Genomic DNA, 19,161 nt, shown 5'->3' with positions numbered 1-19,161 from the left:
TATAATCACATACACTTTCATCTGCCTTGTGTCTATGCTCATAAAACTTTTTTCTATAAGCTTCAGGTGTTAACTTATAACAGTTCAATAAACATTGTTTCACTATATCATAGTTTAAACAATCAGTATCAGATAATTTAGAAACAGCAGTTACAGCTTTGCCATGGCATAAGGGGGTCAGGAATTGTACCCCGAGCTCCTGGTCAACATTATACTGTTTACATACTCTTTCTAATATATGAATAAAACTATCAAAGCCATACCCCTCTGCAAATTGTGGAAGAAATTAACTTACCTTTATAGCTTCTGGGTCCAGTTATTCCCTTACCCATTACCTTCATGACCCTGATGAAGAGTCATCATCTCCCTCTCATATTGTCTCTGCTTCTCTTTTTCTTCGGCCTCCAATCGCCTCAGTCTCTCATTTTCTTCAGTCTCCAAATACCGCAGTATCTCTCTGGTCTCCAAATATTTGGCCTCCAGTTCAACAAAATTCTTATAAAAATAGATGTGATAAAAGCAACTTGCAGCATCAGAACAGACCAGGATCTATTGTATACTATTGCAAATACTAAGCTAGAGATATTAGCACAGGCAGAAAAACTTAGAAGATATGCAGATAAATATAAACAAAAAGTACAAAATAAGCAATTCATTGCTAACACAAAAATGTTTTATAAAGAACTGGGAAACAAGGCAAAAGGAATAGAAACACGACCCCCTCAAAAAAAAAAAAAAAAAAAAAAAAAAATAGACACATTTTGGAGAAATATCTATGAAGACTCTGTGGAACTTAACAAAGATTCTGAATGTATAGAAGAAGTAAAAGAGTAAGAAGTTCAAATGTACAGGATATGAAATGGGTTGAAATAAAGGCCAGAGAAACTGAAACAAAATCAAGACAAGCTCCTAACTGAAAAATCCTTACTTCTGGCTAAAAGTATTAACATTTTTATACAAAGATTTATCCTTGAGCAAGACTTTCTTGTATGTGCATCCCAAACAGACACCGAACTGGTTAACAACAAGAAAAATTATACTACTTCTTAAGAGTGAATCTACTCACTGTAGTAAAAACTATAGACCTATAACTTGCCTTCAGATGACATATAAAGTATATTCTAAAACTGACGCTGACAGAGTTTATAGTCATTCAGAAGAAAACTCAATCATGGCAATAGAACAGAAGGGTAACAAAAGAAAGTCATATGGAACAAAGGATCATTTGTTGTTAAATAACGTTATAATGGAGAATTGTAAAAAGGGGAAGAATCTAAATATGGCATGGATAGATCACAAAAAAAGCATTTGTTAGTATCCCACATTCATAGATAAAGGAGTGCTTGCAGATGTATAAGATGCATCCTACATTGATCAATTACATTTAAGTTACCAGAGCAGACCACTTTACAGCTAACCCATTATAAAGGACAAATTATTATCCTAGGTATTAAAGTCCAGTTGAGGAATTTCCAGGGTGACTGTTTTTGTCACTGCTACTCTTTTGTCTTGCCTTGAACCCATTAAGCTGTCTACCTAACAGATTAGTCACAGTTAAAATTTGGCTCAAAGAAGACAATGAAGTGTAAAGACTTCTCATCTTCTTTTTGATATAAAACTGTATAGTTGATCAGATGAGGAGCTGGAACTGCAAGTGGTCAAAACTTTCTCAGATGATGTAAAAATGTCACTTGGTCTTGATAAATATGGAAAACCAACATTTACAGCAGGAAAATTGCAGTGCCATGAAAATATGAATACGAGACAGGAATGTGATATAAAGTAACTTGAGCAGGAGGGAATGTATAAATATATGGGAACTGATGAAATATCAACAATAACATATAAGCAAATGTGAACAAAACTCAGTAAGGAATATTTTAGAAGACTAACATTATTCCTGAAAACATCCCTGACATCTAAGAACAAAGTCCAAGTTATAAACAAATTTGTTCTCCCTGTTGTCAGCTTACAGTTTTGGGGTGACTGACTGTGCCCAAAACTTACTGGATTAGTTGGACTGGAAAACAAGAAAAATGATTCACTCTTATCAAATGATATATAAAAATCACTGTATACCTATATTAGATATTCCTCATTCTGAAGACGTTATGGGCCTCCTCAAAACTGATCACATGTATAGATCTGCAATTGTAGGACTGCATACATATCTGCTGACTTCACCAGACCCAAATATTGTGAAAGTTTTAAAACACGAGAAGAGCAAGTCTAAGGTGGCCTCCCTACTTAGTTTAGCAGAATCATATTGGTGTCAAGCAGGAATGGAAATGTTATTGAAAGATAATGTAATTGAAAGCTCAAAACATCGAAATGGCTGCATATCAAAGCTTTTATTGTGGGGGGGCTGTGCCCCACATACCCCCCGCTAAATATATATATTCCAACATGAGATCGCACTACAGTGAGGAAAGGGCAAATATCCCAATCTTCACTGTACTGTGATCCCACAATGCGATCTTTGAAATGCAGCTGTTTAGAAGTTCTGAGCATTTGATTATGTTATCTTTCGATAACGTAATAGGAACCCATGGAAATCAAACAAGAAGTAGATAAAAATCAGGCAGCAACTGAACGTTTCAAAAAAAGAAAAAAAAAAGAATGAATATAAGGAGAAAGATCAGATGAGAAGTCAAGAAATGTGGAAAAGGAATAACTATAGTAACAAGTACAGAAAACTTCTGGAACAACCTCATATCGATCAGGACCTGATGCAGAAATGGTTAAGGAGAGGTGAATTTAAACCAAAAGATGAAAGGTTAATATTGATGGCCCAGAATAGTAGATTATGGGTCTATATTATATCATCGAACGCTTAAAAAAGCGAACGCTGATTGATCGACCTAATTTAAGCGAAAGCTTACAATCTCAAACTGTCAGATCAGCGATGATTTTCCCAGGGAAAAAAATCGCTGATCCAAAACACAAGCACACAACACAAGCACACCAAACAAACAGAAATCCACACACATACACCTAAATCTGATACCTAACCCTACACTAAACTATGCACACACCACTAACTACCCACTTACCTTAACCCAAACCCTAACCCTAAGGTCCGTCACTATCGCACACTCACCTCACCTGCTCCCTAACCCTAACTCACCTAAATCACCCTAACACTCACATCCACACAATCACACACTTACCTGAATCCGACTGGTAACTTTCCACCATAACACTGAAAATACCGAAGCAACAGAAACGGACAACCGAATTCTTTCCCTAGGAAAAAATTCGAATTTCTGCTGCTTCGATATTTTGCAGTTTCGTGAAAATAAGTTAGATCAATCAGCATTCGCTTTTTTAAGCATTCAAGGATATAATATAGATCTGTGGATTACATAAATATTGGTTTACCATGTCCATTGAACATGTGGAAGAAATGGACAAATGCAGATTCTGCAAATCTGGAAACAATAGCACATCTTGTTGCTGGGTGTGATACACAAATGGCAGAGGGTCTGTGTACTGAAAGACATAATAATTCAGCAAGCTTGTTGCACAGGAGATTGTACAAACATTACAATACTGAAGTAGCTGAGAAGCATTAGAAACACGAACTACAAAGTATTATAGAGAACGATGAAGTTTATATCACATGGGATCACCCATTACCAACAGTTCAAAATATAGAGGCAAGAAAACCAGATAACATGAAAAGAGAAAAGCAGCATTGATCTTTGAAATTGCTACAACCAGGGATTACAATGTCATATGTACAGAGAGACAAGACACAACGTCATAAAATACCAGGATACGCAGACAGAAATGAGAGCAATGTGGAAAAAGGATACCCAGACAGTTCCAACAGTGGTACGAGTAATGGGCTTCATAAAAAAGTATTGACAGTCATAATTAGATATGATGCCAATACTTTAACTCCATATGAATTACAGAAGGAGTCAGTATTGGACACACTGTGGATGCTGTAAATAGCAATTTTGGCTAACATCAAACATTGAAATAATACTAATTTCATGAACTTTGATCATATTTTGAGTTAGGAATGAGGTCCATTCCTGTCATCATATTAGAAACCCAAAATACTTGGATAAATTAAAATAGGAGTACATAAGGCATTTAGAGACAACAGTCCCTGGGACTATTTAGGGTTATCAAAAAAAGTAGCAGAGAAGACAACCCATGCAAAAGATTATATATGTATGACAGGTGTAATAATTGGTTCTCTGAGAGAGTAGCTGATGCATAGAACAGACTACCAAATTACATTAAAACAAGCACTAGTTTAGATATTAGATAGCACTTGGGCTTTCAGGCCAGTTATTTTACATTAAGAGGGTTCGTGGTCTGCACTCTTGTGGGAGGAGAGGCTGGACTCTGCCCTTCTGAGCTGGGAATTTCTGGTTGAAGGCTTATAGTGCATGCATATCTGAACTGCTTCTTACTGAAGTTGGTGCGCCTTGTTTGCTGTGGCATAGACTGGATTCGGGCCTGCTGGATCTAGCTTTGTTTGTGTAACTTGAGCACTAATCCAGGCATTCTCTAAAGTATTCAATTGTATTTATTACTGCTTGGTAGTAACTTGATTAAAGTGTAGCTATCATTCTAAGTCTTTTGGATTAAGCACTTGGGCTTCAGACCAGTTGTTTTACATTAGGAAGGTTTGTGGCATGCACTGTGGTGGCAGGACAGGTAGCTTTCATCCTTCTAAGTTGGGAACTGCTGATTGGGAGCCCAGTGTCTGTTATTCTTAAAGTGTATTAGTTCTGGTTTAAGCACTTGGGCTTCAGGCCAGTTATTTTATATTAAGAAGGTTTGTGGTCTGCACTCTTGTGGGAGAAGAGGCTGGACTCTGCCCTTCTGAGCTGGGAATTTCTGGTTAAAGGTTTATAGTGCCTGAATATTTGAACTGTATCTTACTGAAACTGGTACACCTTGTTTGCTGTAGCATAGACTAGATCCAGGCCTGCTGAATCTAGCTTTGTTTATATGCTTGTTGTTTGTTTGCTTGTTATTTCCCTGGAACACTAATTCCACCTAATACGCGGCTTCTCAGCTTCTGTGGATCACTAGTGATATCTGCATTGCTTACTGTACTTATTTCCTTGTTTCACTTGAAAGAAAGTTACTGTTTGTCGTTTTGCATTTAAGTTACCTGTAACACAATGCACTTAAGTTACCTGGCACTTGCTCACTAAAGCAATTATATAAGTCAGCACTAAAAATTAAAAGCACTACACCCTCACTCCCCACTGGCCCTGGTTTTCAATTATTAAGGAATTCCCAATATTATTCTAGCATGTCCAAAGGTCAGTTGTCAATCTCCTCTCCGGTCCAGCTGGTGAATCTGGGAATCTTGAGGCAATGTTACAACTGCCTCATGTACACAGACAACCCTCTCCTCCTCCCAACAAATTCCAACACATGTGAGAGATGCAACCATATAGCCAAACTGGAGGCTAAGCTCTCTCAACTCAGTACTGGCATAACCAGTCAGGAGGAGAAGGAAACCACACTCACTACAATTCCAGTCTCACATAGACCTACCATGACAGCAAACCAAACACATAATCACACAAAAACATACTCAGAGGCTCTAAATAAAGATCTGCCGAAGCAGCAGAGACCTCCAAAGCAGACACCCAAGCAGCCGCTACCCCAAAACAAAACACGTGCAACACATATCTCACAAAGCCAGTGTGCCAAACAGTCACAGCCCTTAAGACTAAACAACACACCTGATACACTTGTAATAGGTGACTCTATCGTCAGGCAGACTGACGTCCTGCTCACCAGGCTGAACAAGGAGAGGGTCATGGTAAACAGCCTGTCGGGCGCTAGGATCCGCCACATAACACAAGCACTCAGGTCACTCCAAGGCAAGTACAAATATGACTCAGTCATTGTCCATGCTGGTGTGAATGACCTGAGACGTACCTCCCTGGACTACATGAAAAGAGACATAAAGGAGCTCTCTGAGCATGTAGCCCAGGCCGGTATGACCCTGACCTTGAGTAGCATCTTACCCTCACCAAGAATGATGCCACAATATGAAGACAAGATGATCAATTTCAACAATTGGCTTAAGTACTGGTGTCATTCAAAGGGGAGCCAATGCCTGTCAGCTTGGGATGATATGCTCGACAAGCCACGATGCTTCGCTAGGGATGGCTTGCACCTGTCACCCCTGGGCTTTGGATATTGGCAAAGGCTCTTGCTACCCCCATAGTGCCTTTTTTAGGCAAGGCTCAAAAGACAAACCCACCTCCATAGGTATCACAAGGGATAAGAAACTAAGAGTAATGCTACTCAATGCCAGAAGTCTAAACCTCAAGATGCACACACTTGAAACTCTCCTTAGCATGGAGAACATCGATATCTGTGCAGTAACAGAAACCTGGTTCAGGGCTCCGAGAGCACCCCAGCACTACCAGGTTATACCTCATACCATGCTTTTCGGCCCCAAAACTTGGACTGAACCACAAAAGGAGGGGGAGTATTGATATTCATCAAAGATACCCACACCTCCAGGTTGGTGGCAAAGCATGAAGCATCAGAGACTATCCATGTGCAACTAACAGTGGGTAAAACTGCCTTCCAGTTTATAGCCTGCTACAGACCACCCTCCCAAACCCAGGAACCCCACTCGGCCTTCCTGAGAACACTGGAAAATATGAAGGTCTCTCCAAACACCATTATATTGGGCGACTTCAACTACCCATACATAGACTGGGAGCATTACTCTAGCTCCAACACCCTAGCCCAAAGGTTCCTAGAATTTATAAACTCAAATGCTATGGAACAACTTGTTACCACTCCCACAAGAGGGGAAAACATACTGGACCTGATCATCACCAACATGGGGACTCTATGCTCCAGACCAGAAGTGTATCCCTCACTGGTAAGATCAGACCATAAACTAATCTCACTGGATATTCACATCCCGACCCCATCCCCTGCCCAGAAAACCACAGTGAAAAACTTCTCTAAAGCAAATTTCACACTCCTCAAAACTGAGGTGGAATCCTTCAAAGCCCCCGGGCCTGTGGAAAATATGGCCCAGACCGCAGAATCATTTATAAACGCATTCTATGAACACCTTCAGGAATGCATGGATCATGCGATCCCAAATAAAACCAAGACCCAATCCTCCAAAGGCAGACGTCCTGTCTGGTGGACCTCAGTCATAAACAAACTATACAATAGAAGGAGGAAGCTACTAAATGATAGAGCAAAATCCCAAAAAGGGAAGGCATCACTGATCAGTATTAGCAAAAAACTACGGCCAGCTTCGAGAGAAAAATTGCACAGGACACTAAGGATAATCACAAGGCTTTCTTTAGTTATGTTAGGAACCTGGGTGGTAATTCCCAGATATGCTCAGAATTAGTCCAAAATGACAAAAAATACACCGAACCCACAGACATTGCCAACATCCTAGCTGACAGGTTCAGCGCAAACTTCTCCCCACCAAAAGGGCAAATATCTATCCCAGCAGAGTGCTGCCCCCCTGACATCTCAGATGCTCAGGTAAGAGCCGCCCTCTCCAAAGCAAAAAACACAGCATCAATGGGACCAGATGGTGTCCCGGGCTGCGTCCTACATGAACTCCAAGAAGAGCTAAACCCAAACATAAAACTACTGTTCAATCTCAGCCTTACTACAGGATATGTGCCCAAAGAGTGGCGTACAGCAACAGTGGTCCCTCTCCATAAAGGTGGTGCCTCAATGGATCCTGGAAACTATCGCCCCATAAGCCTGACTAGCTTGGTCTGCAAAGCTATGGACAGGATCATCATGGACCTCATAAATAAAGATATTGGGGACCTACAAACACTGGATCCTACCCAGTTCGGCTTTGTTAAGGGCAGATCCTGCCTCTTAAACCTGGTTGATTTCTTTGAAACAGTCACCAAGGCCATTGACGAGGGGAAGGTGGTCCACACAGCCTACCTGGGCCTCGCAAAAGCCTTCGATACAATACCCCACTTGGGCATTATAGATAAGCTCACCAGCTTAAATATAAACCCCTATGTCACTAGATGGATTGCAAACTGGCTCAAGGACAGAACCCACATGGTTAGAATTGCTGGAGCCATGTCAGACTCCAAACCAGTTACAAGTGGTGTCCCACAAGGCTCAGTCCTGGGACCTCTCTTGTTCGGTATATATTTCTCGGAGGTACAGGCCAACACAGAAGGACTGTGGCTGACCAAGTTCGCAGATGACTGCAAACTGGGCACCATAATCGACTCTCCAGCCGACACAAGCATCCTCCAAAAGGGCCTCATAGAAAGAGACAACTGGTGCCAGAGCCATGGCCTCAAGCTAAATGCCAAAAAGTGTATAGTCATCCCCTTTGGAAAAACAAAGTGCCCACAAATTACCACATAGGTGGTAATCCATTAAGTACAGAAGAAGTAATTAGGGACCTGGGGACCCAAGTTGATAGCAATCTCTCATTTGACAACCATGGCCAAAGTGGTTAGAAAAACATTTTATATAGCCCACCTAATCATGAAGAGATTCACATCTAGATCAGGGGAGGTCATCGTGCCTCTTTACTCATCCCTCATCAGGACCATAATTGAGTACAATGCCCTTTCGGGATGTACCTTACCAGACACCTGCAGCAACTGGAAAGACCCCAAAAGTACCTCACCAAGAGGATCAAAGGGCTCAAACAGATGCCATATGCTGCCCGGTTAAAGAAACTCCAGCTCTACTCAGTGGCATACCGCCTGTTCAGAGGCGATCTGTGCCTGACGTATAAAGCCATGTCCAACCCGGAATTAATGGACATGCTGCACCTCAGAAAATCCAAATCCCATCGAGCTACGCTCGAGACTTGAACCTCAGCACTGAAATAAATAGGACATGCTGGAGGGACAGATTCATAACCCAGAGGCTCCCTTCACTCTGGAATAAAATCCCAGTCCAGGTTAGGCAGAGTCCCTCATTGACTCTCTTCAAGAGGAATCTTGATGAGTGGATGGGAGATCGTAGGTTTACCCCGGGTATCACTTCTGTGTCACTGTTAGACAGAGGCACAGTATACTAACCTCGAAAAAGGGAATAGCAAAATAAATTTAAAATGGGTGGCGAAAGCCAAACACATTCTGGCTAGCCTTATAAATGCCCTAGGGCAAATAGCCTAGTATGAACCTATGAACCTATATATTTAAGAACAACCTGAACAGTTACTATAGGAATAACTGTTTTTGCTATATTTTATCAGGCTAGAAGGGCATTATTGTCCATGTTGGAACTATTTGTATGTATGTATGTGTATAGGTTCATAGCTTCATACTAAGCTAACTCTCCTTGCGAGCCATTTTAAGCCTAGCCAATTATCCCTTGTGAGACTCAAACCCTGCACTTTGTGTTTGTAAGGCAAACACCTTAACCATTAGGCCACCCTCCCAAGTTGTAATTAATTGAGAGTACTTAGAAAATCCCCTATATTTGTGTCTATTCTTAACCAATGCTTTCATATTATGTCTAATTTGGTATAATTATTTCATCTGTATTTGTTTTTTGTATTATTTTAAAGTCCAAAAAATGTTGTTCTTAAAATGTTTTGTAATTATTTGGAAATTTTCTTCACAGGCCCTGCTGTAAATGGACTCCTACCCAGTTGGACTTTCCCAGTAATCAAATTTAAAATAAATAAATAAATAAATTATTCAGACATCCTTGTCAACAGTTTCAATTGACAAAAAAACAGTCACTTAGATTGTATATGAATATAAATAATGTTTAAATACAGGGAGGTGTACACAGTGCAGTATCATCCATATATATAGATTGTCAGGTTTTACATAAGAATATTTGTTACTATAAACACTTGTTCACAATCTAGGACATAGGAAGTAAATATAAGAAAAGAGTTAGAGCAGCCCAGAGAAAGGAAGGAGGGGAGAAGGCAGAAGGAAGATAAAATAAATGAGATAACAGAGGACAGTATAGTTGTGATAATAGTACATTAAGTTTTGTGCAGCAGAGAGTTATGGACAACAGTCATTTGCCAGTGTTGTGTTGAAGTCTCTTAGTAGTATAAGACTGAATGTTTGTTGAAGAGATGGGAATTTTTCAGGGTTGTGCAGTAGTTTGAAAGTTGTAATTAATTGAGAGTACTTAGAAAATTATTTAGTTCAAGCCAGTTTAGTTGTTTTAGAGAGAGGTAGTGATGTGATCTGTATTGTTGGCTGGTTGCATATTTGGTTACTTTACTGTAGCATTGTTTTAGTTTGGGCTGATAGAGAGGAGTTGAGATAGGTTAGGATAGGAAAGGCATATAATAGGGTGAGGAGTAGAAAAGAAGTTGCTATGTTTTGTGTGACATAGTAAGAAAGGTAGTGTTTTACTCTATAGAAGCAGCGTAGCTTTTGGTGTATCTTCATTATGACTTGCTGAAGATGGAGATTAAATTTCAGGTGGCTGCTTTTAATCATACTGAGTAGTTTGGTGTGGGGTATAAGTTTTATATTGGTCATGTTGAATGACAACATATTAAAGGTAGCTTTTTTGCAGGAGAGAGAGTTGGGGGTGAACACGAGTAGTTTAGTTTTTTTTATAACTCTGGAGGAGTTGTGAGTTGTTGAGCCAAGTTTCTGTGGAGGAGAAGGATTTCGGTCTGCATGTTTGTAGCATCGGTAGTGTCCTAGCATCACATATAAGAATGGAGTCATTAACTTATTGTAGTATGGCAGCCTTTTTGGCTGCTGAATTTGGGTCATCAATAATTAAATTATACATTAGTTTCCTAGGATGGGGCCTTGTGGGACTTTGACAGATGTAGGACTTAAAGACAGGAAATCATCTTGCTGTTTCACTGCTTGGGACCTATTAGTGAAGTAACTTAAGAAACCAGTTAAGTGAGGAAGGTGATAGCCCATACAAAGAGAGTTTAGCAAAGATAATTTGATGACTGTGTTGAATGCCTTGGATAGATCCAGAAATAGGCATAAAGTTAAAAGTCCTTTATTTTATTGTGATTTATTATATCTGTGAACCTTAGAAGGGCAGTGGCTGTACTGCGATTGGGTCTGACACCATGCTGTGAGGGAGAGAGGAGGTTATAGGAGGTAATACATGCAGTAAGTTTTTGGATAAGGGTGAGAGAATGGTGATTAGTCTATAGTTTGTGAGCTCTGCTAATGAGCTGTATTTATGCAGGCGTAATATATAGGATTTTTTCCATAAGTTAATGACATATTTTCTTGAACAGAGTGTTTTTTTAGGCTAGAGGTAGGATATGCAATGCTATATGCAGTGAGTATGAGGTATTCAGACAGAAGCTGGTCAGGTGCAGTGGTTGTTGTCTTAAGAGTGCATAGGTATTTCTTAATTGCAGATGTTACCACTGGAGTGAGTACAAAAGTTTGTTGTGGCTTCAATGGCTGGAGTAGGATGGCTGGATTTGTAGTAGTTTTGTTTTGTAGGAGGAAGGTTACTGTATTTATAAAATATGAATTAAACTGAGAAGCAATGCTTTTTGAGGTATTGGTTGGGGATGGGCTGGGTTGGGTTGATTTTCCAGGAATGAACAATGTATTTCTTGATTTCCCAAAGTGTTTTGGATTGTTTGATGATGAATTTTGACTATTGCTATGATCAAGGGGCTGGTTTATTTTTAACTTATTTGGTTCTTAATTCTGCTTACTCTGCCAGGATATTTAAAAGTGTTGCATTAAATGTGTCTGTTGCCTCATCAAGGGGAAGAGTTTTAAGTGGAGCCAGGTTGATCTAGAGCAGGCTGTAAGTAAAAGTTTCTTCACTGATGTTACTGAGGTTTGTGACAGTATTCTAGTGATGAGCCTTGTGGGGCTGTTTGGCGTATCTGATTATGTAGCTTAGTTGGTGGGCTATTGGCTAGGATGCCTCTTGTGGTAATATTGTTTCTGGTGGATGTTAAAATTTAGTCTGAGATGGATTATTTAGATGTTATCTTGTTAATTCTAGTTGGAGTCTTGATCAATTGAGAGAAACTGTATTGCTCAAATGAATATGTTGGGATTTCTACGTTTGTCTTTTGCCAATCCATATTAACATCTTTTAGTAAGATGGTTTCCAGTCTTGAGTTAGCTGAGATTCAGGAGAGGATCTCTTCCAGGATGGGAATGTTGTTACCAGGCGATATGTATAGTCCCATGATTGCTAGAGATTTGTTAAGTACTCAGTCCAAGGAGTGAGGTGAGAAGTTCAGCATTGTTGAATGCGGGTTTAGAATCATGGAAAGTGGAGAAATCTAAAACATTTTTGTAGAAAATTGCAATTCCACCTGTTTTTTGTTAGTTCTGTTTAGTCTGTGTATATTATAATTTGATGGTAGTTTTTCTGTATCTTTGGTAACTGGTGTTAACCAGTTTTCTGTGGCTATGAAAAGATCAGGGGAGTAGTGGGTTATACAAGCATGAACTTCTGTGATGATCTTCTGGAATACCTTAATTCAGGGAATGTGTTATTTAGGCCTCTACCAGAAGTCAGCCTCAGTACAATGTGGTCTAGTCACACCCCTCCCCATTTGGTAAGTGAATTTGAAATGGTTCCTCATGCTTATTCTTGCTCCTACAAAATCTTAACCTAGTTACTCAAATCCAGGTGATTAATGCCACAGTTAGGGCCTCATCCTTCTATGCCAAGAGAAAGCTGTACCTTTGCAGTGCTATCATACCTTCAGTGAAATTCACATCCAAGGCCTTTTAGACTGTTGTCATATTCAAACTGGCTATGTAGAATAACAAATTAGCATTTTTTTCCCTATGTTTGAATGCAGTTTATTAGTATGAATTTGTGACTTAAGTGTTCTGTGTAAAATTAAAGCAATTTGAATGGGATGCTGCTGTGTTTGTCTGAAACCTAGAATCACATTTGGCTGCTAAAGCTATGTTTGGCAAACAGTATAATATTCACCAAGTGAGGTAATATGAACAAATGAAATAACCTCTAATACTTGTTCAGGTTCAAGTCAGTCTCTTCCATCACTCCATAGAAATGTAATCACATTCCTGATTTCTGGACTGAAATGTACTCAGCCAGTTACTGAGTTGCCCCACTGTCGCACCAGTACAGTGATAACTGCATAATCTTGTCTGATTCTTGGGTGAACACATGAGCACAGCCGCAATAGCAGGTATAATTACCTCCATATCTTTACTTTCCATATCATAATATGTTGTTTTTTAAATGTTAAGTGCTTAAAATGTATTGTTCAAATACTATGTAATGTTTTTCTATATTTTATTATGTTGTATAACTGGAGCTTTTCTCCCCGGGCCTCCACTGAAAATGGATATGTATCCAGTTGGACTATCCCGGTAAACAAAAGTAAATAAATAAATAAATAATACGTAAAAGTGAAAAAGCTGCAGGCCAGAACAGTCAGAAAACAACAATGCCATATATTTCACACTGTCTTGCGACAGTGCTACCTGTAGCTAGGTTGTATTAGATGCAGGGTGGTAAGGTGTGACATTTACAAAAGCAATTCACTTGTTAAGAGTCTGGTATTACTCTTTCATTTAATGGTAATGATTATCGTATTCATTTTTCATTTGATGCTAGCTCAGTGTTGATTTAGCTAAATTTAACCTTAAAGTACAGGCCACTACTTCCTGAGACAAGACTATTTAGATTATTTATTTTTTAGTTAAAGAGGGTGGTCATTTTTCTACATGAATCTTTCCTTTTGTGATATTTGCTCATACCTGCTCCTAACCCTCTTTCTTTGTTAATAAATAATCAAGTCTTATAATTTGTTAAAATCATCTTTTCAGATGCCCATATCTGGTCTTCTTTTTCTTCTGCTTCATATGAAAACTATCCCCCGGATTCATGAAGCTTGGCGCAAGGCCAGTGTAAGGCCTGTGCCAGCTGTGCGGCGTATAAATGGTGTAGTAGCGCCATATGCATATTAATGAAGGTGTGCTGCTACCACATCCACGTGCATAGGACACGTGCGCGAGTGCATGGGGCGTTACTAAGCTGCGACCGGAGGCATGTCAATGTCGGCTGGCGATGAGCAACCTAAACTGCTGAATATTATAGCCTGCCTGCAATAGTAATCGCACCTATCAGTGTCCGTGGATAATGAAATGTATGCAAAGCATGCAAGACAGTTCCCGGCCACACAAAATGGAGAACCAAACAGAAATGCACGCAACATAAGATAATATTCCATCCATGGAACAAATGATATTTAAAATCGTGTGTCCGTAATGTACTGCACTGTCAGAAGTTATACCCAGTGGAAGTGAAGCGGATCATGTCAGCGTGCAGCCAATACACAATAGACATGTCTAGCCCCATGGGTATGGTCACCAGCAGTTCCACAGTGGTAGTGATAGTACACAGCAGGGCATGTGCAAAATGAGCCAGAAAAAAATTTTTTTTTTTCAGAAAAAAACTGTTATAAAAAAAAAAAAAAAAAAAAAAAAAAAAAAAAAAAAAAAAAAAAAAAAAAAAAAAAAAAAAAAAAAAAAAAAAAAAAAAAAAAAAAAAAAAAAAAAAAAAAAAAAAAAAAAAAAAAAAAATAAAAAAAAAAAAAAAAAAAAAAAAAAAAAAAAAAAAAAAAAAAAAAAAAAAAAAAAAAAAAAAAAAAAAAAAAAAAATAAAAAAAAAAAAAAAAAAAAAAAAAAAAAAAAAAAAAAAAAATAAAAATTAAAAAAAATTTTTTTTTTCTATTTTTTTTTTTTTTTTTTTTTTTGCGTTATTGTTTTTTTTTTTTTTTTTTTTTTTTTTTTTTTTTTTTTTTTTTTTTTTTTTTTTTTTTTTTTTTTTTTGTTTTTTTTTTTTTTTTTTTTTTTTTTTTTTTTTTTTTTTTTTTTTTTTTTTTTGTTAATTTTTTTTTTTTTTTTTTTTTTTTTTTTTTTTTTTTTTTTTTTTTTTAATAATATTATATGTAAAAGTAAGGCAGGCCAGAAAATTTTCCAAAAAACACCCCCATAATCATTCCAAATCCCCGGAAGTTATGGAAAAATGTGTACATTAAAAGAACCTTTTAAAAAGAGTTGTTTACCCCTTCCCATTATGTAAATTAAAAACATTTTGTAGTCAGGTTGTTAGTTTTACAAGACAGCAACCCTCAGCAATGGAAAGTAAGAGGTCACCCACTATTCCCCCTTTTAATGGCCAAGGGGGGCACCCTTGTAAAATTTAAATTAAAATGGTAAAACATAGATGCAAAGGCTTCCTTTGCCAAATAAAACTATGCATAGCTTTGAAAGCTTAGCTTCCCAAATAATGTTAGTGCCAATAAAAAATATGATCGCAACATCAGAAAATAAAAAAATTATTTTTGCTTAAAATCACGGACATTTCCATGTCGGTGGCAGGGACACAACTGCCAAATACCTCCGAAAAAAAAATGGAACCCTACACCCCGTTTATAAAGATTTTTCAACTCAACATTCCGCCCACCCCAAAAAGAACAAAAACCGGAAAAGCCCAAAAGATGGGGGGAAAAAAATGGGACAATGAAATTACTGCCCCCAAAGCTTAAAGTTACTGAATAATAGTAGCATACGGGAAATGTTGTAAGGGATGGGGGTAGTCCCAGTATTACAGAGGCCTACAAAATTGTAACAAACCACATATGTTATTAAAATTGCATACCTTGAACAATTTACGTCACAAAAAATAACCCGAAGAATAAAAGGAAATGTCAAAGGGAATGGGAACAACCCCGTTTTAGATAACCCCCCACCCATTTATGTATTCCAACATCATAAGCTGCGGACAGGTGAAACCCTGGCTGTCAGATTAAAATTTTAAAAAATGTAAATCCCTTCCAGTCTTTTCTGCATTTAAAGGGTAGGGCAGTTGCACCGTGGAAAGCCTAAACCCAGATCACCACTGCACCCTGACAATTAAAACCCTGTATGTTAGGTTTTGGGTTCTGAATATCCCTGCAGGATGAAATATGGGTCCAAGGGAGAGGGAATGGGAATTGTAAATGTAGAGCATTCTTCCCAGCAGGAGAAGGATCCGTGAAAATAAGGAAGCAAATGTTATGTCTATGTTATGGGTACAATAAATAGTCAGAACACCAAAGTATATGGTTAAATCCGAATTTGAATGCAGTGTTGCAACACACGCCAATAATTGAAAGGAAAAGGGCCCTTCTGTTTCAGAATTAAATATTAAAGGGAACTTTTTCGCAAAATGCCTAAGGGAACAAAAAGGGACAAGAAAAAAAAGCCCACGCAAAAGATTTATAAAATATGTAACCCAAATAAGGATTGTATCCCGTAAACCTAAAAATAATGCCCGTCCTTGTGACCGTACACTAAAAATAATGTGTTTTTGGGTTAACAGGGTCAAAAAAACCTCGAAAATAAAACCCGGATGCCATGAAACTCCCGGGGAATAGGGACAAACCCAATATGTAAACAAACAAGAAAGTGGAAAATAAGGGTTTCAGTAGCATGGTTTCTGAAGGGTAGCAGTCGAACCTGAACGCTTCCAAAAATCCCCCCCTAACTCAATAAAGCCCTAATTGCCAGATAAACGGTTTATGTAAAACACAAGATAAAGGGAAGCAGTGTACACTCAGCGAAATCTGTATAGGGGAAAGGTATGGTATGGATATAGATATATGGTAACACATAATACAGACTAAACCAAAGCAAGTTATGAAATGAATTTGAATGTTTGTTACAAACAGTTATTGTAAATGACTTGTTTCAAAATGGGCCGAACATTACAATTAAAGGGGGTAGCAAAGAATGCAGGGAAGGGTTTAAAAAAATAAACCCCAAAATTTAAAAAAATTGGCCCCAAAAGGAAATCCAAGGCGGGTTTTTACACTAAAAGGGGATGGTTCCTTCAGGCCAAATTGAATTCCCAAAGTGCAAAACCCGGGAAAAATTAGGGGCAAAAGAAGTGCCAAAAAAATAAAAGGGGAAAAATAACTTTTGGTTTAAGGGTATAAAAGTGTAATGAATGGGCCGAAATCCCCAAATTTCTAAAATGCATACTTTGCTAAACGGGGAAAAAACCCACAAATAAAAAGTGTAATGGGATGTAAGGGTAGGTTTTTAATAGTAGGGGAAAATCCCGGTTTTGGTTTGAAATTTTGAGGTCAAAAAATTGTAACAAAAACCCTTTTCCCCAAAAATGAAAACCCTAAATAAAAAAATTAATAGGGGTGGGGAAAAACATCAGGAAATGAAAAAATTAAAAATTGGAAAGGAATGAACCCAAGAATGGTTTAATAACCCAAAAAATTTGCCCCGGGGTTAAACCCAGGCAAAAAGTCCCCCAGAAATACAAAAGGACAAAATATCCCGGGGCAAAGTAAACATTGTGAGAATAAATGGGGGGCTGAAAAGGGGATGTTATGTTATAAAATTTAAAATGGAAAGTTGTAATTTTTCTATGCAGTCAGAAAATGCCTTGGGAAATTTTTTCCAGAAAGACACACTAAAAAAATTTAAAAAGGGGAAAAAACCCCCAGGTTTCAAAACCATTTTGGTATGGGAAAACCCCAAATAATGTCAGTGTGATTTTAGGGGAAGGTGAAAAAAAGACATGGTGAGAAAACAGTACGAAAGAAGCAAATTAAAATGAAACCCCGAAAGTCAATGTGGAATTAAATGACCAAATAAGTTTAGGGTGTACCTAAAAATTAGTCCCAACCCACAGCCTGCCACAAAAAAACACACACAAAAAAAGTAACAAAGTAAAGCAGGGTTTTTAAAAAATGTGGGTGGGGTGGGTCCTGCAAAAAATGAAACAGGGTTGTATCCCATACGGGAAAAAAAAATTAAAAATTTAAAATTTTGACAGACACATCCCAAAAAGGGAAAAAAGATAAGCAAAAGTTTCCCTAAATTTTGGGTGTCACTCAAACAACCCCCAGATATGAGCAAAGATAAAGCGCAAATCCCACAATTATAATAAAACCAATTTAAACATTTCGGGGAAGGAAAAATGTCGGGGTTGTCCCAAAATATAAGGTTTTTGCCAAAGGGTGGAGTGCAAAAAAAAATTGTTAAAAAATACCCCAACTTAAGTTTCAAAAGTAGATTTGCCCAGTGGGCATACTTTGGTTGGCGACATGAAATGACAAACATTTTCCCATGAAAAAACCAACTTAAAAACCCCAAAATTCAACTACCCACGTTTAAGACAAATGCAACCCCCTAGGCATATAGAAAGCCTGGGTGTAATAGGAAAAGAAATAAGGGGGAAACAGCAAACACTGAAGGGGTAACAAATAAAATCGAAAGGGGTTTCAAACCCCCAGGTTTGGCATTCAAATACAACACACCAGAAGACCAAAGGGTTATTAAAAATTATTTAACAGGGAAAAAACACACACACACAAAATTTGGGGGGCGGGTTGAACCCCCTACATTAAACACAAGATACGCATTTACAGAAACCTTACTGAACACGCCCAAGGCATACAGGTGGGTGAACATCCCAAAGGAAAGAGCAAAATGTATGGGGCATCAAAAAGCATTATGGCCCCGGGATAAAAAAAAAAAACAAAAACCCCCCCCCGGAGGGGGGGGAACAACCTACCCCCTAACACCCTACACATGCATTTACAGAAGGCTCCCAATTACTAAACCAGACCCCAGGGCATTTTCTAGGTGGGTGCACACCCCAAAGGGAAAAGGGCGGGGGAATTATTTTTGTACATCTAAAAGCTTTACTGGTCCCCAGGCGCGGAAAACACACACACACACACACACATTTGGGGGGGGATTGAACCACACCTACCTACTTCACACTACAGCTTTACAACAAAAGCTCCCGAGATTACTGAACACAGCACCCCCAGAGGCATACTTCTAGGTGGGTGACATCATCCGCAAAGGCAAAGAGGATAGGGAATGTATGTGTTGTGAGGCATCAAAAAGCTTTACCCCCAGGCAGCTGGAAACCCCACACACACACACCCCCCCCCTTGGAAGGGCCGGAGTTGAACACACACCTACCTACTCTAACACACTACAGCATTACATTTACAAAAGCGCTCCCGAGATTACTGAACACAGCACTCTCAGAGGCATACTTCTAGGTGGGTGACATCACCCCAAAGGCAAAGACCGATAGGGAATGTATGTGTTGTGGGGCATCTAAAAGCATTACTGTGTCCCCAGGCAGCTGGAAACCCCACACACACACACCCCCCCCTTGGAAGGGCCGGAGTTGAACAAAACC

This window comes from Protopterus annectens, chromosome 4.part1 (genome assembly GCF_019279795.1).
Source record: "Protopterus annectens isolate FY-2018-M chromosome 4.part1, PAN1.0, whole genome shotgun sequence".
Taxonomy (NCBI): Eukaryota; Metazoa; Chordata; order Ceratodontiformes; family Protopteridae; genus Protopterus; species Protopterus annectens.
Note: the sequence above shows the minus strand (reverse complement) of the source record.